Consider the following 26,487-nt stretch of genomic DNA (forward strand, 5'->3'; position numbering starts at 1 on the left):
TTACTGACTTGGCAGGGTTGTGCTGTGGAGTGGCGTCAGTCTGGGTGTTACTCCCTGGTATATTACTGACTTGGCAGGGTTGTGCAGTGGAGGGGTCTCAGTCTGGGTGTTACTCCATGGTATCTTATTGACTTGGCAGGGTTGTGAAGAGGAGAAGACTTAGTCTGGATGTTACTCCCTGGTTTCTCACTGCCTTGGCTGAGTTGTGCAGTGGAGGGGTCTCGGTCTGGGCTTTCGGGTCCAGCATGAAAGGCTGTGGTGTTATTTGGAAAAGACAGACTCTCTCCACAACACTTTGCAAATGGCTTCAACTTTCCAAAAATCCAAGTCTCTAGCGGTGAAGTTTGTGCTTTGGGCATAGCGCTTGGCAGCAGCAGTGTTATTTGGCAAAGGTGGGAACCTTCCATACTTTGTCTCTATACACACAGCAACTGGCTTTATTATTCCGACCGTACAATAACACCCGTAGGCAGACTTGGCAGGTTGTGCAGAACAAACATCATATGATAGAGGGAAGCCATTAAGGAGAATAAACACACTGACATTTTCAATTTTGTGAAATAACACAACCAGGTTCTGCCTTTGCAGCAGTGGTCGAAGTGGAATTTTTTAAGTGGGGGTATGGAACATTGAAGGTTGTAATTATGCTCGCGCCTTTGGAAAAGGGGGCATGGCCACTGAAAGGGGGTTGTCCTTAAGTGTAGTGTACCACACCATCATACCCCTTATACACATTATGCGCCACAATAGTAGGACCCATTATACTATCTAGTACAGGTGCCCCTTACACATTACGCCAGAGCTGTAACTAGACTTTTTGGTACCCTGTGTCAGAGAGAGAATTGGCGCCCCCATTTTCCAATAGGGTCATGCACATGTCTTGTAGGGAAGGATTATGACAAGATTGATCCCAGAGAAAGCCCACATTTTATATATAAATAATACACCACATTTAGAGAGCACTGCAAGAAAATGGACTTGGACACAAATCCTCTTTATACCACATTCATGCATGTACAGTAACGTGAGATCTTGTTGTTCTTCAGTTACACTACCCTTTATTAAATAACACATTTTATATACTGCCATACCCAGGATTTACACCCTACTCATTCAGCTATTTGAACCTGCATAAAAACTATGGGGGTAATTCAGAGTTGATCGCAGCAGCAAATTTGTTAGCAGTGGGCAAAACCATGGGGGTCATTCTGACCTGATTGCTATTTGATGCGCACACAAGTGGCGTTCACATCGCACGAACGTAAACAAACGCCCACCACGTACAACTGCAAACGAGCGTGCAGCAATACACAAAGTAGATGTTTACTATTAAGCATGGCTGCCAAACACATCGCTAACAACACGAAGACTGTCGTACATGCGCTATTCACTCGTTAGTCTGCAAATTTTCGCAGTGTGGTTTTTTTTTCTCATCCCTTCCCTTTCAAAATTAATAGACCAATTAGCCAAAGGATTTGTTATGTAATTGACCATTTAAGTGTTCAAACTCTGCAAAATGAAGCGTTTGACAATCGAATTGCACAATAACATTCAGCAATTAAGTCATCAAACATATAACTGTAATATATTTGTTATCCTATTTGCCCAATGCCCTGAATGTATAAGGTGGTTTTTAAGATTTTATTAATAAACTGGTTGGATATGTACTTTGTAATGCTATGGAATAAGCACTGAATGTATTCCATACATTATTTACACATTATATACTTGTGCATATATGATTAATATTTTTGAAATAGTTACAAATGGGAGGGCTAAAGTATCAAACAATCAGCTCCTAACTGACCAGTCACCGGCAGTGTTTTAACAAATCTATATAAGGTACTTTAGCACTCTCCATTGAAACACTTCCAAAGTGATGCAACAGCAATACATATATGATATTTACCTTGAAAAAATCTGTTCAGCCACGATCTCGCCTTAAATCTCCACGAAGCCCATATTTATCCACTGATCTGGTCCGATCATGCCCCTATCTCCTGCGATCTCTTAGGTCTGGCCTCACGCCCTCGCCCCACGACGTGGCGCCTTAACGACTCCCTCCTCCACAACCCGGAGATATGTTCCCATCTTCGGGACACGATCTCCGACTATTTTTCCCTGAATGATACCCCCGATATTTCTAGGTCCACTCTCTGGTTGGCACACAAGGCAGTTCTTCGTGGACACGTTATCAGCCTAGCTTCAAAAGCTAAAAAACTATCTCTCACCCAGTTTAACAAACTCTCTATTAAACTCCACTCACTTGAGACCCAGCATAAGGCGTCCTCCGACCAGGCTGTCTTGTCCGAACTTCGTACTGTTAAGGCGGAACTTGATCTCCTTCTCTCTGGACGGGTGGCCAAGCGTCTTAAGTGGCTTCGCCAGTCCTTTTACGTGAAGGGAGACAAGGCGGACAAGATCCTAGCGGCACGACTCCGTTCCACGAGAGCCAAAACTAATATTGTCTCTATCAGAAACTCTTTCAACCAACTTGTCCAAGACCCCACTGCCATTAGAGCTGCCTTTCAATCCTACTACGCTGACCTGTTCAACCTTTCACCCCCTCACCTGGTTCCTCCCCTCTGCCCCACTCCGATCTAGTCTCTCACTTTCTTTCTGCTTCTGACTTACCTAGATTGCCCCAGGACGCCATGGACCATCTTAACAGTGAGATCTCGGTGGAAGAAATTGCTCAGACTATACTCATGCAAAAAAATGGTAAATCCCCGGGCCCGGATGGGTTTACAGCTCTTTACTATAAAAAATTCTCTGCTCTCCTCGCCCCCCACCTTCAGTCCCTGTTCAATAGGATTGTCCATGGCGACCCCTTTCCCCCTGAGATGTTGGAGGCTAGAACTGTGGTGATCCCTAAAGAAGGCAAGGATACTCTTAACTGCGCTAGCTACCGCCCTATATCTCTCTTGAATTTGGACTTGAAAATCTTCGCTAAGATCCTGGCCAACCGCCTTAACCCATACCTCCCCTCCCTTGTCCATTACGAGCAGGTGGGGTTTATCCCGGGCCGTCAGGCGAGAGATAACACCAGATGTGCGGTTGATCTTATACATATCTCGAACTCCAGGAGATCTCCCACTATCATGCTCTCCTTAGATGCTGAAAAGGCATTTGACCGGATCTCCTGGAGTTTTCTGAGAGCCGCCCTGGAGGCCTATGGCTTGTCCGGTGGCTTTCTCACTGGCATCCTGGCACTATACTCCGCCCCCTCTGCTACAGTTCTAATCAATGGTGTCCCGTCAGCCCCATTTAGCATCTCAAATGGTACACGTCAGGGTTGCCCCCTCTCACCATTAATATTTGCCCTCATTATTGAGCCCCTCGCTTCTCAAATTAGAGCCCATCCAGATATACACGGAATACAAGTAGGCCATACCGACCCTAAAATCTCCCTCTTCGCTGACGACATCCTACTTTCCCTGACCCAACCCCTTATCTCACTCCCAAACTTATTCTCAGTCCTGCATTCTTATAGCCTTATATCAGGATATAAGATCAACTACTCCAAATCCGAGGCTATGCTGCTTCACATCCCTCACCGTGAGGCCGAGACCCTTCGCGCTAACTTTAATTTTAAATGGCAGCCCACAAAGATTCAATATTTGGAGATTTATCTGACCTCTCGCTATGATTCTCTTTTCCGGGAAAACTTTCCACCCCTTCTCACCAACACACTCGCTGACCTGACCTCCTGGAACAGTCTTTTTATTTCGTGGCTGGGCAGGATCATAGCGGTTAAAATGACCATAGTTCTCAAATGGCTTTATCTCTTCCAGACCCTCCCAGTGGCAGTCCCGGCCTCCTTTCTTCGCACTATCCAACGAGCCCTTGTGCGCTTTATTTGGAATCACAGGCCCCCCCACATCGCCGCCAATACCTTGAAAAGGCCAACCTCCGCGGGAGGTAGGGGCCTTCCTGATATCAAACTTTACTATCTCGCCTCCCACTTATCCCATATTGTCACTTCTTATGCTCCTCCGGGATCTGTATCTTGGCTGGATATTGAGGCAGCCTTTGTTAGCCTCTCGGACCTGACCCCCTTATGGGGTCTGCCCTCCACCTCCCGACCCCCAACCTCTAAACTTCTCCCCACTATTAAATTTAACCTTAAAATTTGGGACTCCCTCTCTCTGAAGAGGGGTCCCACCACTACCCCCTCGCCCTTGACCCCTATCTGGCAGAACCCTATGTTTACTCCTGGACTCTCAACTGTGAGGTTCCGTCTATGGATAACGTTGGGTTTCAAATTCCCGACCAACTTTGCCGATCGGGGCCAATGGCTGTCTCTTCCTGACCTCCAACAAAAGACCCCTTCGCACCCACTTAATCCCTTCCAATTTTTACAAATCCGCCACTTCCTAGGCTCTTTCTCCTCCTCCGCCTTGCTTCGTGTCCTCACCCCCTTTGAAAGTTTATGCATTAACTCCCACCTCCCCAAAGGCTTAATATCCCAACTCTACTCTCTTTTACTAGATTCTTCCCTTCCCCCCTCCCGGCCCCACGAGCTTGCATGGGAACGTGATCTTGGGCCCCCACCGGAGAGTGAGGATTGGGAGGACATGAGACTGAGGATTGCTAAATGCTCTATTGCTACTGCTCTCAAGGAAACGGCTTACAAAGTTTACTACCGTTGGTACTACACCCCTGACCGACTTAACAAATTCTTTCCGTCTTCCTCCCCTAACTGCTGGAGGAACTGCGGGGCTAGAGGCACTATGCTCCACATATGGTGGACCTGCCCGTCCATTGCTTCCTTCTGGAACCTAGTCCACTCCCTCCTCAATTCACTTATGGATTCTCCTGTGCTGAAAGATCCCTGGATCTTTTTGCTATGTCTCCCTCCCCCGTTGCTCAATACATTTTCCCAAAAGCTGGCCACACATATCCTGACGGCGGCAAAGTCGCTGATAGCTCTTAATTGGAAGAAGCCTTCCCCACCCTCTCTCCCGTCCCTTAAAGCTAAAATTTGGCACATTGCCTCAATAGAAAAGATCTCATACTATCTCCACGACCGGGGCCACATTTTTGAGCAGGTTTGGGCCCCCTGGCTCGCTGCCGAACGTAGATGCCCACCCCCCCTCTTGCTCCTAATCTCCTCCGCAGACTCATGGGCACGGCCTACTGTTCCCCCCCTATGCCTCCCTCCTCCTCTTTTCTTCTCTCTCTCTCTCTCTCTCCTCTTCTTTCCCTTTTTCTAATCTTCCCTCGTCTCCCTCTTGATCCCCCTTTCCCTCCTCCTTCTGATCCTACTATCTCCAGGATACACACTGTACACTGTGCACTGATTATACTGTGGTTCCCCCCCTCCCCCCTGTCCCCCTTTCCCTTCCCCCCTCCTCCCCCCCAAATTCCATACTTGAATGTTACTGTTCTTTCTTTTTTGATTAACTTTGTAGTTTATCTGAAAATTTGTGGTTTATGCTGGACGTTGGTCCTGTTGGCCACCTGTCCCTTGTGTCCATGTAATGTTTCCCTACTATGCACGTATAGATAAAGTATTTCAAAAAAGAGAAAAAACTGTTTTGAGATATTTGTTTACTTTTTGTAAAAAATAATAAATTTGTTGTTAACAAAAAACAAAATCAACCAAAAATATTTGGCAGCACATTTATTTCTGCGAGGACGCCCTGTATGTGCTCCTCCGGCCGCTGCAGGCATAAACGGATTGGGCAATTTGGATCTCCAACCTCAGCATCTGTAAAGAATGTTTGAACTATTAGTATAAAAATACCCAACAATGGCGGTCATTCCGAGTTGTTCTCTCGCTAGCTGCTTTTAGCAGCATTGCACACGCTAGGCCGCCGCCCTCTGGGAGTGTATCTTATCTTAGCAGAATTGCGAACGAAAGATTAGCAGAATTGCTAATAAATAATTCCCTGCAGTTTCTGAGTAGCTCCGGACCTGCTCACAGATTGCGATCAGCTCAGTCCGTCTAGTTCCTGGTTTGACATCACAAACACGACCTGCGTTCGGCCAGCCACTCCCTCGTTTCTCCAGATACTCCCACGTTTTTCCCTGACACGCCTGCGTTTTCTAGCCAAAGCCATGAAAACGCTGAGTTGCCGCCCAGAAACACTCACTTCCTGTCAATCACTCACCGATCAGCAGTGCGACTGAAAAGCGCCGCTGAAGCCACAGCAAATCTGCTAAGTTTTTAGTAAAGTAACTAAGCATATGCGTGCTGTGTACCATGCGCATGCGCAGTTAGCAACAAATCGCAGCATAGCGAAAATCGGCAACGAGCGAACAACTCGGAATGACCACCATTATGCAATATAGAAGCAATGCACCAAACACACTTAAACAGTTCACTGTATAGGTCAGGGTTGGTTAATGTTTGTCACTCCAGCTGTTGTTGAACAACACATACCAGCATGCCCTGCAACATTTTTAGCATATACAAATGGAAAAACTGTTGCAGGACATGTTGGGATGTGTAGTTATACAACAACTGCAGGGCCAAAGTTTCCACATCACTGGTCTAGATCCAGGGTCCTCAAACAGCGGATCACAGTCTGTTGTTTAACTACACATCCCAGCATGCCCTGCAACAGTTTACACTTTCCAAAATTGGGCAACTGTTGCAAGGCATGCTGGCCTGTATAGTTCCGCAGCAGCTGAATTGGCAGAGGTATCTCTATCCGTTTAAAGAAACAAAAATCTAATTACATTTGTAATTCTAAGTTTTTGTAAAAAAAAAAACCTACTCTCCTCCATCGCACCACACTCCTCCTCCTCTTCTTCAACCCCAGCGGCTGGTTGAGGAGGAGAGGGTTGTTGAATGGGGGAAGGTGGTTGAAGGGGAGAGGGAGGTTAAATGGGGCAGGTGTTTGAGGGGGAGAGGGAGTTTGAATGGGGGAAGGTGGTTGAGGGGGAGAGGGAGGTTCCATGGGGCAGGTGTTTGAGGGGGAGTTTGAATGGGGTAAGGTGGTTGAGGGGGAGAGGGAGGTTGAATGGGGCAGGTGGTTGAGGGGGAGAGGGTTGTTGAATGGGGCAGGTGTTTGAGGGGGAGAGGGAGGTTGAATGGGGGAAGGTGGTTGAGGGGGAGAGGGAGGTTGAATGGGGGAAGGTGGTTGAGGGGGAGAGGGAGGTTGAATGGGGGAAGGTGGTTGAGGGAGAATGGGAGGTTGAATGGGGGAAGGTGGTTGAGGGGGAGAGGGAATTTGAATGGGTGAAGGTGGTTGAGGGGGAGAGGGAGGTTGAATGGGGGAAGGTGGTTGAGGGGGAGAGGGAGGTTGAATGGGGGAAGGTGGTTGAAGTGGAGAGGGAGGCTGAATGGGGGAAGGTGATTGAAGGGGAGAGGGAGGTTGAATGGGGGAAGGTGGTTGAAGAGGAGAGGGAGGTTGAATGGGGGAAGGTGGTTGAGGGGGAGAGGGAGGTTGAATAAGGGAAGGTGGTTGAGGGGGAGAGGGAGGTTGAATTGGGGAAGGTGGTTGAGGGGGAGAGGGAGGTTGTATGGGGGAAGGTGGTTGAGGGGTAGAGGGAGATTGAATGGGGGAAGGCGGTTGAGGGGGAGAGGGAGGTTGAGAGGGTGATGGAGGTGGTTGAGGGGGAGAGGGAGGTTGAATTGGGGAAGGTGTTTGAAGGGGAGAGGGAGGTTGCATGGGGGCAGGAGGTTGAGGGGGAGAGGGAGGTTGAATGGGGCAGGTGTTTGAGGGGGAGTTTGAATGGGGTAAGGTGGTTGAGGGGGAGAGGGAGGTTGAATGGGGCAGGTGGTTGAGGGGGAGAGGGTTTTTGAATGGGGCAGGTGTTTGAGGGGGAGAGGGAGGTTGAATGGGGGAAGGTGGTTGAGGGGGAGAGGGAGGTTGAATGGGGGAAGGTGGTTGAGGGGGAGAGGGAGGTTGAATGGGGGAAGGTGGTTGAGGGAGAATGGGAGGTTGAATGGGGGAAGGTGGTTGAGGGGGAAAGGGAATTTGAATGGGTGATGGTGGTTGAGGGGGAGAGGGAGGTTGAATGGGGGAAGGTGGTTGAGTGGGAGAGGGAGGTTGAATGGGGAAGGTGGTTGAAGAGGAGAGGGAGGTTGAATGGGGGAAGGTGGTTGAAGGGGAGAGGGAGGTTGAATGGGGGAAGGTGGTTGAAGGGGAGAGGGAGGTTGAATGGGGGAAGGTGGTTGAGGGGGAGAGGGAGGTTGAATAAGGGAAGGTGGTTGAGGGGGAGAGGGAGGTTGAATAAGGGAAGGTGGTTGAGGGGGAGAGGGAGGTTGAATTGGGGTAGGTGGTTGAGGGGGAGAGGGAGGTTGAATGGGGGAAGGTGGTTGAGGGGTAGAAGGAGGTTGAATGGGGAAGGTGGTTGAGGGGGAGAGGGAGGTTGAGAGGGTGATGGAGGTGGTTGAGGGGGAGAGGGAGGTTGAATTGGGGAAGGTGTTTGAGGGGGAGGGGTAGTTTGAATGGGGGAAGGTGGTTGAGGGGGAGAGGGAGGTTGAATGGGGAAAGGTGGTTGAGGGGGAGAGGGAGGTTGAATGAGGGAAGGTGGTTGAAGGGGAGAGGGAGGTTGAATGGGGGAAAGTGGTTGAGGGGGAGAGGGAGGTTGAATGGGGGAAGGTGGTTGAGGGGGAGAGGGAATTTGAATGGGCGAAGGTGGTTGAGGGGGAGAGTGAGGTTGAATGGGGGAAGGTGGTTGAGGGGGAGAGGGAGGTTGAATGGGGGAAGGTGGTTGAAGGGTAGAGGGAGGTTGAATGGGGGAAGGTGGTTGAAGGGGAGAGGGAGGTTGAATGGGGGAAGGTGGTTGAAGGGGAGAGGGAGGTTGAATGGGGAAGGTGGTTGAAGGGGAGAGGGAGGTTGAATGGGGGAAGGTGGTTGAGTGGGAGAGGGAGGTTGAATGGGGAAGGTGGTTGAAGGGGAGAGGGAGGTTGAATGGGGGAAGGTGGTTGAAGGGGAGAGGGAGGTTGAATGGGGGAAGGTGGTTGAAGGGGAGAGGGAGGTTGAATGGGGGAAGGTGGTTGAGGGGAGAGGGAGGTTGAATAAGGGAAGGTGGTTGAGGGGGAGAGGGAGGTTGAATTGGGGTAGGTGGTTGAGGGGGAGAGGGAGGTTGAATGGGGGAAGGTGGTTGAAGGGGAGAGGGAGGTTGAATGGGGGAAGGTGGTTGAAGGGGAGAGGGAGGTTGAATGGGGAAGGTGGTTGAAGGGGAGAGGGAGGTTGAATGGGGGAAGGTGGTTGAAGGGGAGAGGGAGGTTGAATGGGGGAAGGTGGTTGAAGGGGAGAGGGAGGTTGAATGGGGGAAGGTGGTTGAAGGGGAGAGGGAGGTTGAATGGGGGAAGGTGATTGAAGGGGAGAGGGAGGTTGAATGGGGGAAGGTGGTTGAAGAGGAGAGGGAGGTTGAATGGGGGAAGGTGGTTGAGGGGGAGAGGGAGGTTGAATAAGGGAAGGTGGTTGAGGGGGAGAGGGAGGTTGAATGGGGGAAGGTGGTTGGGGGGGAGAGGGAGGTTGAATGGGGGAAGGTGGTTGAGGGGGAGAGGGAATTTGAATGGGCGAAGGTGGTTGAGGGGGAGAGTGAGGTTGAATGGGGGAAGGTGGTTGAGGGGGAGAGGGAGGTTGAATGGGGGAAGGTGGTTGAAGGGGAGAGGGAGGTTGAATGGGGGAAGGTGGTTGAAGGGGAGAGGGAGGTTGAATGGGGGAAGGTGGTTGAAGGGGAGAGGGAGGTTGAATGGGGAAGGTGGTTGAAGGGGAGAGGGAGGTTGAATGGGGGAAGGTGGTTGAAGGGGAGAGGGAGGTTGAATGGGGGAAGGTGGTTGAAGGGGAGAGGGAGGTTGAATGGGGGAAGGTGGTTGAAGGGGAGAGGGAGGTTGAATGGGGGAAGGTGATTGAAGGGGAGAGGGAGGTTGAATGGGGGAAGGTGGTTGAAGAGGAGAGGGAGGTTGAATGGGGGAAGGTGGTTGAGGGGGAGAGGGAGGTTGAATAAGGGATGGTGGTTGAGGGGGAGAGGGAGGTTGAATTGGGGAAGGTGGTTGAGGGGGAGAGGGAGGTTGAATGGGGGAAGGTGGTTGAGGGGTAGAGGGAGATTGAATGGGGGAAGGCGGTTGAGGGGGAGAGGGAGGTTGAGAGGGTGATGGAGGTGGTTGAGGGGGAGAGGGAGGTTGAATTGGGGAAGGTGTTTGAGGGGGAGAGGGAGGTTGCATGGGGGCAGGAGGTTGAGGGGGAGAGGGAGGTTGAATGGGGTAGGTGTTTGAGGGGGAGTTTGAATGGGGTAAGGTGGTTGAGGGGGAGAGGGAGGTTGAATGGGGCAGGTGGTTGAGGGGGAGAGGGTTTTTGAATGGGGCAGGTGTTTGAGGGGGAGAGGGAGGTTGAATGGGGGAAGGTGGTTGAGGGGGAGAGGGAGGTTGAATGGGGGAAGGTGGTTGGGGGGGAGAGGGAGGTTGAATGGGGGAAGGTGGTTGAGGGAGAATGGGAGGTTGAATGGGGGAAGGTGGTTGAGGGGGAAAGGGAATTTGAATGGGTGATGGTGGTTGAGGGGGAGAGGGAGGTTGAATGGGGGAAGGTGGTTGAGTGGGAGAGGGAGGTTGAATGGGGAAGGTGGTTGAAGGGGAGAGGGAGGTTGAATGGGGGAAGGTGGTTGAAGGGGAGAGGGAGGTTGAATGGGGGAAGGTGGTTGAAGGGGAGAGGGAGGTTGAATGGGGGAAGGTGGTTGAGGGGAGAGGGAGGTTGAATAAGGGAAGGTGGTTGAGGGGGAGAGGGAGGTTGAATTGGGGTAGGTGGTTGAGGGGGAGAGGGAGGTTGAATGGGGGAAGGTGGTTGAGGGAGGTTGAATGGGGAAGGTGGTTGAGGGGGAGAGGGAGGTTGAGAGGGTGATGGAGGTGGTTGAGGGGGAGAGGGAGGTTGAATTGGGGAAGGTGTTTGAGGGGGAGGGGTAGTTTGAATGGGGGAAGGTGGTTGAGGGGGAGAGGGAGGTTGAATGGGGAAAGGTGGTTGAGGGGGAGAGGGAGGTTGAATGGGGGAAGGTGGTTGAGGGTGAATGGGAGGTTGAATGGGGGAAGGTGGTTGAGGGGGAGAGGGAATTTGAATGGGTGAAGGTGGTTGAGGGGGAGAGGGAGGTTGAATGGGGGAAGGTGGTTGAAGGGGAGAGGGAGGTTGAATGGGGGAAGGTGATTGAAGGGGAGAGGGAGGTTGAATGGGGGAAGGTGGTTGAAGAGGAGAGGGAGGTTGAATGGGGGAAGGTGGTTGAGGGGGAGAGGGAGGTTGAATAAGGGAAGGTGGTTGAGGGGGAGAGGGAGGTTGAATTGGGGAAGGTGGTTGAGGGGGAGAGGGAGGTTGAATGGGGGAAGGTGGTTGAGGGGTAGAGGGAGATTGAATGGGGGAAGTCGGTTGAGGGGGAGAGGGAGGTTGAGAGGGTGATGGAGGTGGTTGAGGGGGAGAGGGAGGTTGAATTGGGGAAGGTGTTTGAAGGGGAGAGGGAGGTTGCATGGGGGCAGGAGGTTGAGGGGGAGAGGGAGGTTGAATGGGGCAGGTGTTTGAGGGGGAGTTTGAATGGGGTAAGGTGGTTGAGGGGGAGAGGGAGGTTGAATGGGGCAGGTGGTTGAGGGGGAGAGGGTTTTTGAATGGGGCAGGTGTTTGAGGGGGAGAGGGAGGTTGAATGGGGGAAGGTGGTTGAGGGGGAGAGGGAGGTTGAATGGGGGAAGGTGGTTGAGGGGGAGAGGGAGGTTGAATGGGGGAAGGTGGTTGAGGGAGAATGGGAGGTTGAATGGGGGAAGGTGGTTGAGGGGGGAAGGGAATTTGAATGGGTGATGGTGGTTGAGGGGGAGAGGGAGGTTGAATGGGGGAAGGTGGTTGAGTGGGAGAGGGAGGTTGAATGGGGAAGGTGGTTGAAGGGGAGAGGGAGGTTGAATGGGGGAAGGTGGTTGAAGGGGAGAGGGAGGTTGAATGGGGGAAGGTGGTTGAAGGGGAGAGGGAGGTTGAATGGGGGAAGGTGGTTGAGGGGGAGAGGGAGGTTGAATAAGGGAAGGTGGTTGAGAGGGAGAGGGAGGTTGAATAAGGGAAGGTGGTTGAGGGGGAGAGGGAGGTTGAATGGGGGAAGGTGGTTGAGGGGGAGAGGGAATTTGAATGGGCGAAGGTGGTTTAGGGGGAGAGGGAGGTTGAATGGGGGAAGGTGGTTGAGGGGGAGAGGGAGGTTGAATGGGGGAAGGTGGTTGAAGGGGAGAGGGAGGTTGAATGGGGGAAGGTGGTTGAAGGGGAGAGGGAGGTTGAATGGGGGAAGGTGGTTGAAGGGGAGAGGGAGGTTGAATGGGGAAGGTGGTTGAAGGGGAGAGGGAGGTTGAATGGGGGAAGGTGGTTGAAGGGGAGAGGGAGTTTGAATGGGGGAAGGTGGTTGAAGGGGAGAGGGAGGTTGAATGGGGGAAGGTGGTTGAAGGGGAGAGGGAGGTTGAATGGGGGAAGGTGATTGAAGGGGAGAGGGAGGTTGAATGGGGGAAGGTGGTTAAAGAGGAGAGGGAGGTTGAATGGGGGAAGGTGGTTGAGGGGGAGAGGGAGGTTGAATGGGGGAAAGTGGTTGAGGGGGAGAGGGAGGTTGAATGGGGGAAGGTGGTTGAGGGGGAGAGGGAATTTGAATGGGCGAAGGTGGTTGAGGGGGAGAGGGAGGTTGAATGGGGGAAGGTGGTTGAGGGGGAGAGGGAGGTTGAATGGGGGAAGGTGGTTGAAGGGGAGAGGGAGGTTGAATGGGGGAAGGTGGTTGAAGGGGAGAGGGAGGTTGAATGGGGGAAGGTGGTTGAAGGGGAGAGGGAGGTTGAATGGGGAAGGTGGTTGAAGGGGAGAGGGAGGTTGAATGGGGGAAGGTGGTTGAAGGGGAGAGGGAGTTTGAATGGGGGAAGGTGGTTGAAGGGGAGAGGGAGGTTGAATGGGGGAAGGTGGTTGAAGGGGAGAGGGAGGTTGAATGGGGGAAGGTGATTGAAGGGGAGAGGGAGGTTGAATGGGGGAAGGTGGTTAAAGAGGAGAGGGAGGTTGAATGGGGGAAGGTGGTTGAGGGGGAGAGGGAGGTTGAATAAGGGAAGGTGGTTGAGGGGGAGAGGGAGGTTGAATTGGGGAAGGTGGTTGAGGGGGAGAGGGAGGTTGAATGGGGGAAGGTGGTTGAGGGGTAGAGGGAGATTGAATGGGGGAAGGCGGTTGAGGGGGAGAGGGAGGTTGAGAGGGTGATGGAGGTGGTTGAGGGGGAGAGGGAGGTAGAATTGGGGAAGGTGTTTGAGGGGGAGAGGGAGGTTGCATGGGGGCAGGAGGTTGAGGGGGAGAGGGAGGTTTAATGAGGTAGGTGTTTGAGGGGGAGTTTGAATGGGGTAAGGTGGTTGAGGGGGAGAGGGAGGTTGAATGGGGCAGGTGGTTGAGGGGGAGAGGGTTTTTGAATGGGGCAGGTGTTTGAGGGGGAGAGGGAGGTTGAATGGGGGAAGGTGGTTGAGGGGGAGAGGGAGGTTGAATGGGGGAAGGTGGTTGAGGGAGAATGGGAGGTTGAATGGGGGAAGGTGGTTGAGGGGGAAAGGGAATTTGAATGGGTGATGGTGGTTGAGGGGGAGAGGGAGGTTGAATGGGGGAAGGTGGTTGAGTGGGAGAGGGAGGTTGAATGGGGAAGGTGGTTGAAGGGGAGAGGGAGGTTGAATGGGGTAAGGTGGTTGAAGGGGAGAGGGAGGTTGAATGGGGGAAGGTGGTTGAAGGGGAGAGGGAGGTTGAATGGGGGAAGGTGGTTGAGGGGGAGAGGGAGGTTGAATAAGGGAAGGTGGTTGAGGGGGAGAGGGAGGTTGAATTGGGGTAGGTGGTTGAGGGGGAGAGGGAGGTTGAATGGGGGAAGGTGGTTGAGGGGTAGAGGGAGGTTGAATGGGGAAGGTGGTTGAGGGGGAGAGGGAGGTTGAGAGGGTGATGGAGGTGGTTGAGGGGGAGAGGGAGGTTGAATTGGGGAAGGTGTTTGAGGGGGAGGGGTAGTTTGAATGGGGGAAGGTGGTTGAGGGGGAGAGGGAGGTTGAATGGGGAAAGGTGGTTGAGGGGGAGAGGGAGGTTGAATGGGGGAAGGTGGTTGAAGGGGAGAGGGAGGTTGAATGGGGGAAAGTGGTTGAGGGGGAGAGGGAGGTTGAATGGGGGAAGGTGGTTGAGGGGGAGAGGGAATTTGAATGGGCGAAGGTGGTTGAGGGGGAGAGGGAGGTTGAATGGGGGAAGGTGGTTGAGGGGGAGAGGGAGGTTGAATGGGGGAAGGTGGTTGAAGGGGAGAGGGAGGTTGAATGGGGGAAGGTGGTTGAAGGGGAGAGGGAGGTTGAATGGGGGAAGGTGGTTGAAGGGGAGAGGGAGGTTGAATGGGGAAGGTGGTTGAAGGGGAGAGGGAGGTTGAATGGGGGAAGGTGGTTGAAGGGGAGAGGGAGGTTGAATGGGGGAAGGTGGTTGAAGGGGAGAGGGAGGTTGAATGGGGGAAGGTGGTTGAAGGGGAGAGGGAGTTTGAATGGGGGAAGGTGGTTGAGGGGTAGAGGGAGGTTGAATGGGGGAAGGTGGTTGAGGGGGAGAGGGAGGTTGAATGGGGGAAGGTGGTTGAGGGGGAGAGGGAGGTTGAGAGGGTGATGGAGGTGGTTGTGTGGGTTGTCTACTTTCTGCTCTTCCTAAGGATAGAGGAACACCGTTTATGTTTTAGAATATGGTATATCTTTTATTCTAAAAATACACAACTCAATATTAATGATGAAGGTTTTTTTTAACAGCAATGAAACAAGCTTTATTAAACTTAAATTAAGCACAACGTTGTTACTGTTATGCTAATGTTGGTGTATTACTCAACATACAACCCACATACATACTCTCTACATCCACTCAAACATCCATGCAGAACAATATACATTTCCCAGATGTTCAGCCTAAACATACACCCACTTATGGAAGCAAACTTTAACATATTCAGAGATGCAAACACACTCATGCGCACACAAATGCGACAGTATGCCGTACTTACGTTGTTGTATTTGCTGGCGTAATTCCGCCAGCAAATGGGGCTGTCTGCGGTGGAGGTCAGACTACTGCCGCTCAAGCTGGACTATGCTCCGCTTGCTGCGGAGCTTCATCCTCAACTTTCTACGGACCTCCACATAGGCCACACGCTACCGGGCGCTGGTCACATAAGGGCCGTACAGCCTATGCGGCAGTCCATTATTGATGTGAGTAGCCGCAGCTCCCTCATGCTGAATGCAGCAGCTCGCATGGTGCCAATGGCGTCATCATCATAATAGCAAATATTTATACTGTGCGCCTACTGCTGATTGGTCACCAGGTGTGATGGTCATAAATACAAATAAGCTTTATTGCTATTAATACACATGAACAGTATAGTCCATGCTATCGTTTGCGTATTCAATTGCGAGTGTGTGATACTGTAATCTGTGTTTTAAGGGAAAACTAACCTTTTACTGAAGATCCTGCAGGGTTGATGTGTTAGTTTATGTAGGAAAAAAGTAATAAGAAAAAAATTAAAACACACACATAAAGGCATCACAAACACATATGCATTATCCTTGCTACATTTTTTATGTTAAACTTTCTAATGTGTCAATAAATACATTACATAATTGTTGTTCAAAACTAGATATATGTTGACAACATAACACTACTGGTGTTTAGTAACTCATGACATTGTATTTTTTTAATTTGTCTACATTCCAATATGTTTTATGTGAAACCAGTAACAATTTTTACATTTTTGATGTTTGAATATTCAATAAACCACTAATAATGTTTGTTGGCCACTTTTTCTTTGTGTGTGTTTTTTTTTTTTTTTTAGAAAAACGAAATCTGTTAGACATTGCCTAAATATACATTTACAAACTACACAAAACACTTGTATGACGTGATCAAAACTCAAACATACCTGAAATATTGGTGCACTATTCTTGCCCTAAGGGCATGTCCCCGCTGCGCCTCCGAGCCCCGAATACTTTTTTATGTGTTTGTTCCACACCTTCATTATCATTTTATATTTATTTATGTTTTATTCATACTTTTCATCTAGATTTCACTTTTAGGTGATCTTTCTTTTTAATAATTACACTTATATGTTTACACTGAACATTTAAGGATAATATATATGGTAAATATATAGGCATACATATATGTTTTTAATATGCTTAAGTTATGCACTCAGGTAATAGGATAAGCTATTAATGGTTCATTTATAATGATATCTGAATTTATATTACTTCACTTCTAGTTTTATTTTTCTATGTATGTAATAAGAAAGGTATTTAATTCTTTATTGCAGTTTCACTGTGGAGTTTACATGTGCAATCATATGTGCAATACTAGATTGGCCTAGTTAGATTGGTGTAAGTCAATCCTTGATCACTTCTATTAATACTATTATGTCCACAAGGGCCACTTATGTTTAGTTGCAGATTATGTGTGGAGTTTACTGTATATTTATATAAAAAATATATATAAAAATTTTTTTTGCATAATTATTTTGAAATAAGTTCATTCTGGATCATTATCATTACAATTATACCTGCTTTTCCTTCCGAGTATATTAGTATCAGGTTTTCTGTTGATTATATATTGTTTACTGTGATTAAGGTTATGTGATTTTTTATATTGTTTGACTTGACTATTGTAAAATGTGTATAGTATACAGGTTGAGTCTCCCTTATCCAAAATGCTTGGGACCAGAGGTATTTTGGATATGGGATTTTTCCGTATTTTGGAATAATTGCATACCATAATGAGATATCATGGTGATGGGACCTAAATCTAAGCACAGAATGCATTTATGTTACATATACACCTTATACACACAGCCGGAAGGTAATTTCAGCCAATATTTTGTATAACTTTGTGCATTAAACAAAGTGTGTCTACATTCACACAATTAATTTATGTTTCATATACACCTTATACACACAGCCTGAAGGTCATTTAATACAATATTTGAATAACTTTGTGTATTAAACAAAGTTTGTGTACATTGAGCCATCAAAAAACAAAAGTTTCACTGTCTCACTCTTACTCAAAAAAGTCAGTATTTCGGAATATTCCGTATTTCGGAATATTTGGATATGGGATACTCAACCTGTATTATAAATATTAGTTTAGAAAAAAGTTGTTCACTTTAAAACGGTGTCTGATTATATTTAAACTCTTTTTTAAGAATTAAAATGTATATAAAATTAAGTTGTTTTCCTGGGGTTTGAACCTGGGTACTTGGTTTACTAAATCAAAGCATTAGTCCACTAGTCTACATTGGTGTACAGTAAACATCATTCATTTGTCCTCTTTCTGTACTTGAAACAATTCTGTTCTACAGCAAATGTGTGTTGAAAGCTACATTACGTGATGCTCTGGCCACCCAGTGGTGAAAGTATGATGTGTCATGGCACAACATCATAGCACAACAACACAAGGAATTGATGTCCTGCCAAATTGAGTGCCATGGCACTGTTTTCAGAAAGGTAAATGTGGACACATCTCTACATGTTAGTTAGAGCTCCTTTTACACATAATACCATGGTATAGCCCTTTATACATGAGAGGGTGAGAAGCTGAGGGAGACTGGGAGAAAGGGTCAGGGAAAGGCATAGAGTGATGGGGACAGAGTGTTATAGAGAACGGTAGATGGTGATGGGGAGAGAGTATCTGAGGTCTCTGTATGAGGGAGTATAGGGGGAAATTGGGTTGAGAGGGCTTACTGGAACATGAAGGGAAAGTTTTAGTGAGGAGACAGACAGACAGTCAGACAGAAAAAAAACCCAATTGCTTTTAACATGAGATCTGCGAGTAGAGAGAGGTAGAGGGAAAAGAGATGGAGAGAAGGTTAGAGGCACACTGGGGTAGAGCTAGGGAGAGGGCAGGTGAGAGGCACATGGGGAGAGCTATGGAGAGAGCAAGAGAGAGGCACACAAGGGGGAGATAGGGAGAGAGCAGATGAGAGGTACTACTGTGAAGTACCAAGTATAAGGGGCTTTACTGTGTGGTGTAACGTGTATAAGGGGCTTTACTGTGTGGTGTAACGTGTATAAGGGGCTTTACTGTGTGGTGTAACGTGTATAAGGGGTACAATAACAGACACTACTGTGCAGTATAATGTGAATTGGTACTATTCTGTAGCCATGCCCCTTCCCCATGAAGCCACTCCCCCCTATATTATTTGGTGTGTCTTTGGCGCACACTGTCTCTATTTTAAATATGGGTGGGAGGGGGCACCAATTTTCTTTCTGCCACAGGGCACCAAAATGACTAGCATATTACCTTTTTAATATTCCTACACAAACAGGTATCTTTTGGACGATGTGATATCCTACATGAATAGTGATTACTGACTGAAGATGCTGTCTTACCAGGCAGGATACATTTCTTTGAAGGTTCCACATTGTCAGAAACCACCACATAGGTAAGGTGCATATGGAATGTAAACAGAAAGTGATGAGAAATGGGTAACATGTCATGTTGACACGCCCCGTTATTGGTGCCCAGGTCCATTATGGCATGTGGGCTTGCCCATTTTTCACTGAACACCTTTGCAGGGCTCATAGTTTTGAGAGGGGGGCACTGTTCTTCATATTGCCCTGGGTGCCAAAGACCCTAGTTACACCTCTGTCCTTGATAGACTCTGGGAGCCATACGAGCCTGATATGAATTTGCCAAGAGCAATTTTCGATGTCATCAAACATGGGTAGCCCCTTATACCCATTGCATCAAGTAGAGCCTCTTATACACATTGCGCCAGGCAGACCCTTAAACCTATTGCACCAGGTAGAGCCCCTCTAGAGAAAAAAAGTGAATGAGGGTGTGTGTTTGTGTGTCGCCCCTGGCTCTCTTAGCTCACTTCCATCCAGCTTCACATGAGTAACAGGGGGAAGAAGCTGTGTGTGTGCAGCAGAAGGCAGACAGTGGGTGGGTGTTAAGCGGGTGGGCATACTCAATTCATGGCTCTGACAGGGTGACTGCAGCCGCACACTCATTCTGCAGTGCCCCGGGTGCCCTGCTAGCAGAGAAATCCTGGAGCAGTTGAAGGCCTCCCAAAAAGGTCAGAAGACCCATCCAAGATGCCTGGGAGTACATTAATCAAGCCAATCAAAGGAATAGATATGAGCATAAGTTTGAAAGGGTAAAAAACAACATTAAAGAGAGAAGGGTTTACCACTCCGGAACTGACCCAGGGTCATTGGAGGACCAACAAGGGGGGGACAAATGGAGAGAAGGACTCAATATAAAAGTTTTGAGAATAGGGGGATACACACTAGAAGGAAGAAAATAACACATGGAAGAATAAGAGATATCCAGAGGAATGATATCAGGAATACACTTATAGGGGTAAAGAACATAGGGCCCCTAGGGAGGAGACTGGGGATGACACCCCTGGAAGTCAATCTAATTTTTTAGGAATGGGAGCGAGGAGCCACAGAAAGTGGAGGTAAAAAACAAGAAAGTAATAAGGAGACGTGGGTGTAGGGGGGGGGGGGGAATTAAAATTTATGAACTCATGAAGGAGATGTGTAAATTTAAAGAAAACTATCTCTACCCTTATAAATGAGGGTTTAGAAAAAGAAATACTCGGTCCTAGTATTGTGAATGAACACATAACTAAAATTTATAACTTGAGTAATTGTTCATTGACAGACCACGAAACAAAGGTCCTTGAAAAAGGTTTAAAATTTGCACCGTTGTAATAAGTTTGAAGTTTATTTTGATATAGAGAAATTTGTTAGACGCCTTACCTTAAAAAGATATTTTAATGATAATCCGAACAAAACATAAGATATATTGAAGATGAGGTTAAACTTAGACGGAAGTCGACATTTTATCCCAGACATAAGAAAGGTAGCTTTATTGAGGCATTCGATAAAGCCGTAAAAAATGATTTAGATAGTGTTGATTTGAAACCAAATAGGAAAATGAATTTAACTAAAGAAGAATGTAACGCCATTAAAACCTTGAGGGAAAACAACAATAAAGTGATTAAACCCGCTGTTAAGGGGGGGTATTGTGATTAAGAATCTGGAGGAATACAATATGGAGGTTTTTAGACAATTACAGGAGGGGGAGACATACAAAAAACTTAGAACTAACCTGGGGAGTGATACTGCAGATAGATTATAAACATTTCTAGCATTGAATTTATCCAAAGGGGTTATTGAGGAGAAAGAATACATTTATTACTATTGACAATCCATCTATACCGGTGTTGTATATACTCCCTAAGGTTCATAAGAATAAAGAAAAACCTCCTGGATGCCCTATAGTTGTGGGTACCAACTCATGTCTGTCTAATTTGTCCCAAGTTTTAGAGAAAATATTATAATTGATAGTACAAGTGACTCATTCTTATCTTAAGGACACTATAAATACAATTAAAAAACTCATGAAAGTTAAGTGACAACCAGGCTTTCTTTTGGTTACAGCTGATGTGAAGTCGCTGTACACCATCATTGAACATGAACATGGTTTAGAAACCACCAGGTTTTTCTTGGAAGCAATTAAAATGGAGGCGAATAGAAGGGAATTTGTTCTGGAGGGCATTTCACTTATCCTCAAGAATAACTTATATTGGTTTCAGGACGCTTTTTACTTATAGCTCACAGGCACGGCGATGGGCACCAGACTGGCGTCCAGCTATGCTAACTTGTTTATGGTCCATTGGGAAGAATTTTCAGTATGGGGGGCCATCAGCTGGGTGCCAGTCTGGTGTCCTGGCATTGCTATATCGATGACATTATCTTTGTGTGGGGAGGTGATCGGAGATCCCTCGACGCCTTCTGCACACATTTAAATAACAACCATTTAAATATACAATTGACATTCGATATGAGCAAGGTGGAGGTCAACTTTTTGGACCTAAGGAGATATATATATATATATATATATATATTAGTGATGTGCACTGGAAATTTTTCGGGTTTTGGATTCCGTTCCGCGGCCGTGTTTTGGATTCGGATGCGTTTTGGCAAAACGTCCCTTAAAAATTTTTGTCGGTTTCGGGTGCGTTTTGGATTTGGGTGTTTTTTTAAAAAAAAAACCCCTCAAAAACAGCTTAAATCATAGAATTTGGGGCTAATTTTAATCCCATAGTATTATTGACCTCAATAACCATAATTTCCACTCATTCCCATTCTATTCTAAACACACCACACCTCACAATATTATTTTTAGGCCGAGGTTGCTGGATGACTAAGCTAAGCGACCCAAGTGGCCAGAACAACACACAATTGTCCTTGGGCCCTCCCACCCACCCCTATGTTGTATAAACAGGACATGCACACTTTAACAAACCCATTATTTCAGCGACAGGGTCTGCCACACGACTGTGGCTGAAATGACTGGTTGGTTTGGGCCCCCACCAAAAAAGAAGTAATAAATCTCTCCTTGCACAAACTGGCTCTACAGAGGCAAGATGTCCACCTCCTCCTCATCATCTGATTCCGCACCCCTTTTACTGTGTACATCCCCATCATCACAGATGCCTCCTTTGCCTGCCAGTATACGTACGGACTGTCTGACATGCCTACAGTGATGCTGTCACTCATATAATCCTCCACCATTCTTTCAATGGTGACAGAATCATATGCAGTGACAGTAGATGACATGTCAGTAATCGTTGGCAGATCCTTCAGTACGGACCTGTTGTCCGTTTTCGCTCCTGACTGCCCTGCATAACCACAAGCGGGTGGTTTTGGAAATTTGATCTTTTCCTGGCAGCTCCAGTGGCGGTAGAAAATGAAGGAGGAGCTGTTGGCGTTTCACGTTTCGCTTGACTTGACAAATGTCTCACCAGCAGGTCTTTGAACCTCTGCAGACTTGTGTCTGCTGGAAAGAGAGATACAACGTAGGTTTTAAATCTAGGATCGAGCACGGTGGCCAAAATGTAGTGCTCTGATTTCAACAGATTGACCACCCGTGAATCCTGGTTAAGCGAATGAAGGGCTCCATCCACAAGTCCCACATGCCTAGCGGAATCGCTCCGTTTTAGCTCCTACTTCAATCTCTCCAGCTTCTTCTGCAAAAGCCTGATGAGGGGAAGGACCTGACTCAGGCTGGCAGTGTCTGAACTGACTTCACGTGTGGCAAGTTCAAAGAGTTGCAGAACCTTGCAGAACCTTGCACAACGTTGAAATCATTCTCCACTGCGCTTGAGTCAGGTGCATTCCCCCTCCTTTGCCTATATCATAGGCAGATGTATAGGCTTGAATGGCCTTTTGCTGCTCCTCCATCCTCTGAAGCATATAGAGTGTTGAATTCCACCTCGTTATCACCTCTTGCTTCAGCTGATGGCGGGGAATGTTCAGAAGTGTTTGCTGGTGCTCCAGTCTTCGGCACGCGGTGGCTGAATGACGAAAGTGGCCCGCAATTCTTCAGGCCACCGACAGCATCTCTTGCACGCCTCTGTCGTTTTTTAAAAAATTCTGCACCACCAAATTCATTGTATGTGCAAAACTTGGGACGTGCTGGAATTTTTCCACATGTAATGCACGCACAATATTGGTGGCATTGTCCGATGTCACAAATCCCAGGAGAGTCCAATTGGGGTAAGCCAATCTGTGATGATGTTTCTCAGTTTCCGTAAGAGATTTTCAGCTGTGTGCCTCTTATAGAAAGTGGTAATTCAAAGCGCAGCCTGCCTAGGAACTAGTTGGCGTTTGTGAGATGCTGCTACTGGTGCCGCTGCTGCTGTTGTTGCTGCGGGAGGCAATACATCTACCCAGTGGGCTGTCACAGTCAAATAGTCCATAGTCTGCCCTGCTCCACTTGTCCACATGTCCGTGGTTAAGTGGACATTGGGTACAACTGCATTTCTTAGGACACTGGTGACTCTTTTTCTGATGTCTGTGTACATTCTCGGTATCGCCTGCCTAGAGAAGTGGAAACTAGATGGGAATTGATACCGGGGACACAGTAACTCAAACAAATCTTTAAGTGACTCTGAACTAATGTTGGATACCGAACGAACCTCTAACACCAACATAGCTGTCAAGGGGGTAAATTTACTAAGGTGGGAGTTTTTTTAGAACTGGTGATGTTGCCTATAGCAACCAATCAGATTCTATCTATTATCTTCTAGAAGCAGCTTGATAAGTAGAATCTGATTGGTTGCTATGGGCAACATCACTAGTTCTAAAAAACTCCCACCTTAGTAAATTTACCCCAAGGCCTCAGTTATCTTCTTTGCAAAAGGATGACTGCTGTAATATTTCATCTTCCTCACAAAGGACTGTTGGACAGTCAATTGCTTACTGGTAGTACTGTAGAGCATAGTAGGAGGAAACCACTAGGAGGCAAATGCACTGATGAACCGATACCAGGGTTGGCTTCAGGACATCCCGGAACATTGTTTGTATCACCAAAGCTTTCTCCTCTGGCAGAAACACCCTCTGTACTTCCATGACGAGGATCACCCCAGGAAGGTCTTCCGACTTCCCCTCTGGGATGACGATCGACTCCCAGCAGCAACAACAGCAGTGGCAGCAACAGCAGGCATACCACTCAAGGATCCTACAGAGGAATACCGGTTAGGAGAGGACTCCTCAGTCCTCTGCAGGACTATGGACATTCCTGACTGAGGAGGAAGTTGACGTTGAGGGAGTTGGTGGTGTGTCTTGCAGGAGCTTGGGTACAAGAGGAAGAAGGGATTTAGGTGTCAGTGGACTGCTTATGCTCTTACCAAAAGTTTCTGAACTTGACACTGACTTCTGATGAATGCGCAGCAGGTGCCGTATAAGGGAGGGTGTTCCTAGATGGTTAACATCCTTACCCCTACTTATTACAGATTGACAGAGGCAACAGATGGCTTGACACCTGTTGTCCGGATTTGAGGAGAAATAATTCCACACCGAAGAGGTGGCTTTTTTGGTAGTTTGCCCAGACATCACAATGGGCTTCTTCATGCCAAGGACAACAGGTGTCTCCCCGGGTGCCTGACTTAAACAAACCACCTCACCATCAGAATCCTCCTTGTCAATTTCCTCCCCAGCGCCAGCAACACCCATATCCTCCTCATCCTGGTGTACTTCAACAGTGACATCTTCAATTTGAATATCAGGAACTGGACTGTGGGTGCTCCTTCCAGCACTTGCAGGGGGCGTGCAAATGGTGGAAGGCGCAAGCTCTTCCTGTCCAGTGTTGGGAAGGTCAGGCATCGCAACCGCCGACACACTTGGACTCTCCTTGTGGATTTGTGATAACATCTCAGAGCACACAGTTCTTTTCTGTGCTTTTGCCAGCTTAACTCTTTTAATTTTTCAAGTGGGAGGATCAGGGCTTCCATCCTCATGTGAAGCTGAACCACTAGCCATGAACATAGGCCAGGGCCTCAGCCGTTCCTTGCCACTCCGTGTCGTAAATGGCATATTGGCAAGTTTACGTTTCTCCTCAGACGATTTAAATTTATTTTTTTGGTTCTTTTTACTGAACTTTGGCTTTTTGGATTTTACACGCCCTCTACTATCACATTGGGCATTGGCCTCGGCAGATGACGTTGATGGCATTTAATTGTCTAAGTCATGGCTAGTGGCAGCAGCTTCAGCACTAGGAGGAAGTGGTTCTTCTTGATCTTTCCCTATTTTCTCCTCAAAATTTTTGCTCTCCATTATTTTTTGGGAGTTATAAGAGACAATATGCGTCACAGGAATGACTGGAATTGCTGATGACACAGGACACTACCTCTGGTCTGATGCAGCCTAACAGGTTGTTATAATTGTTATAGTGCAGCAGTGGATATATAGCAGCAGCGTATATCATCACTGGAATTGCTGATGACACAGGACACTACCACTGATCTGATGCAGCCTAACAGGTTGTTATAATTGTTATAGTGCAGCAGTGGATATATAGCAGCAGCGTATATCATCACTGGAATTGCTGATGACACAGGACACTACCTCTGGTCTGATGCAGCCTAACAGGTTGTTATAATTGTTATAGTGCAGCAGTGGATATATAGCAGCAGCGTATATCATCACTGGAATTACTGATGACACAGGACACTACCACTGGTCTGATGCAGCCTAACAGCTTTTTAATAATAATATAATTAGAGATGTGCAGCAGGCTTTTTTTGTGTTTTGTGTTTTGGTTTTGGATTCGGGTCTGAGGTCGTGTTTTGGATTCGGACGCGTTTTGGCAAAACCACCCTTTCGGGTTTTGGATTCAGCTGTATTTTGGATTCGGGTGATTTAAAAAACAACAACTCAAAAACAGCTAAAATCATAGAATTTGGGGGTCATTTTGATCCTATAGTATTATTAACCTCAATAACCATAATTTTCACTCATTTCCAGTCTATTCTGAACACCTCACACCTCACAATATTATTTTTAGTCCTAAAATTTGCACCGAGGTCGCTGGATGACTAAGTGGGCGACACAAACACCTGGCCCATCTAGGAGTGGCACTGCAGTGGCTGACAGGATGGCACTTTTAAAAAAATAGTCCCCAAATAGCACACGATGCAAAGAAAAGAGAAAAAGAGGTGCACTGTGGTCGCTGGACGGCTAAGCTAAGCGACACAAACACCTCAATATCACAGGAAATATTAATTCTAATCAATGGTATTATTGGTCCAAATCACTTGAAGAAAATGAAAAATCACTAGAATTACAAGCCAGTATCACGGAAATTATATCAAATGGCAGACACTGAGCAGCACGATGCAGCACAAGACACTGAGCACTGACCAGTGATACTGAGCACTGATGATACTACTGAGAACTGACACTGAGCACTGATGATACTGCAGAGTACTGACACTGAGCAGCACGATGCAGCACAAGACACTGTACTAGTATTAGTAATGTAGTATTACTGAGCATCACAATGCAGCACAAGACAATGAGCAGTGATACTGAGCACTGATGATACTCCTGAGCACTAATACTGAGTGTAGAGATGTGCCCGGTGGGCACATCAGTGTTGCTGTCCCTAGCTGGGGACAGCGCTGGGGCAGCTTGTCTGTCCCCAGCGCTGGGTGCGTGGCGGCGGGTGTCCGGTGCAGGGATTACCCTTTTCCCTGCACCGGACCAGAGGCTGCGGGGGCATTTGAATGTTGGCGCCCTCCGGGAGCCAATCGCGGCTCCCGGAGCGGCAGCCAATTGGAGAGGGGCGCGGTGAGCCAATCGGCGCTCGCCGCGTCATAGGCCCCGCCCCCGGCATCTGACGTCAGACGCCGGGCGGGAGCCTGAAGAAAAGACCGCGCGCGGGGGCGCGAAGTCAGAAGAGGACGCCGGGCGGGAAGAGCAGAGAGAAGACGCCGGGCCGCGCCGAAGAGCGGTGAAGAGGTCCTGAGGCCGCGGAAGAGGCCAGGAGACGCCAGGCCCCTTGAAGAAGATGTCCAGCGGCAGCTGGATGCGGAGAAGAGACGGAGGCGCCGTTGGCCAGGACGGGCCAGCGGCAGAAGAGGGTGCCGGAGACCCCTGGATCAGGTGAGGCCTCAGTGAGGCTACCCTCACCCCCTCCCCTTTTCCTCCCTCGACCACCAGGGACGGGCATTAGGCCCGAGGGCACAATTTGGGCACTAGGCCTGGGCGCAGATAGGATATTGGGGGCCATT

The 26,487-nt window shown here is 48.3% G+C and overlaps 1 long non-coding RNA gene across 1 annotated transcript in view; it reads right to left on the minus strand.

Moving 5' to 3' along the window:
• Window positions 1-5,536: 5,536 nt before the first annotated feature.
• The window catches only part of LOC134911059 (uncharacterized), a 31,948-nt gene continuing 10,997 nt past the window's right edge, over window positions 5,537-26,487 (minus strand). Inside the window, exons 2-3 of the long non-coding RNA XR_010176297.1 lie at window positions 15,365-15,379; window positions 5,537-5,713 (exon numbers count right to left, since the gene is read on the minus strand). This is a non-coding gene — a long non-coding RNA (uncharacterized LOC134911059). The remainder of the gene's footprint in view (window positions 5,714-15,364; window positions 15,380-26,487) is intronic.

Source organism: Pseudophryne corroboree, chromosome 4 (assembly GCF_028390025.1).
Source record: "Pseudophryne corroboree isolate aPseCor3 chromosome 4, aPseCor3.hap2, whole genome shotgun sequence".
In the NCBI taxonomy this organism is placed as follows: domain Eukaryota; kingdom Metazoa; phylum Chordata; class Amphibia; order Anura; family Myobatrachidae; genus Pseudophryne; species Pseudophryne corroboree.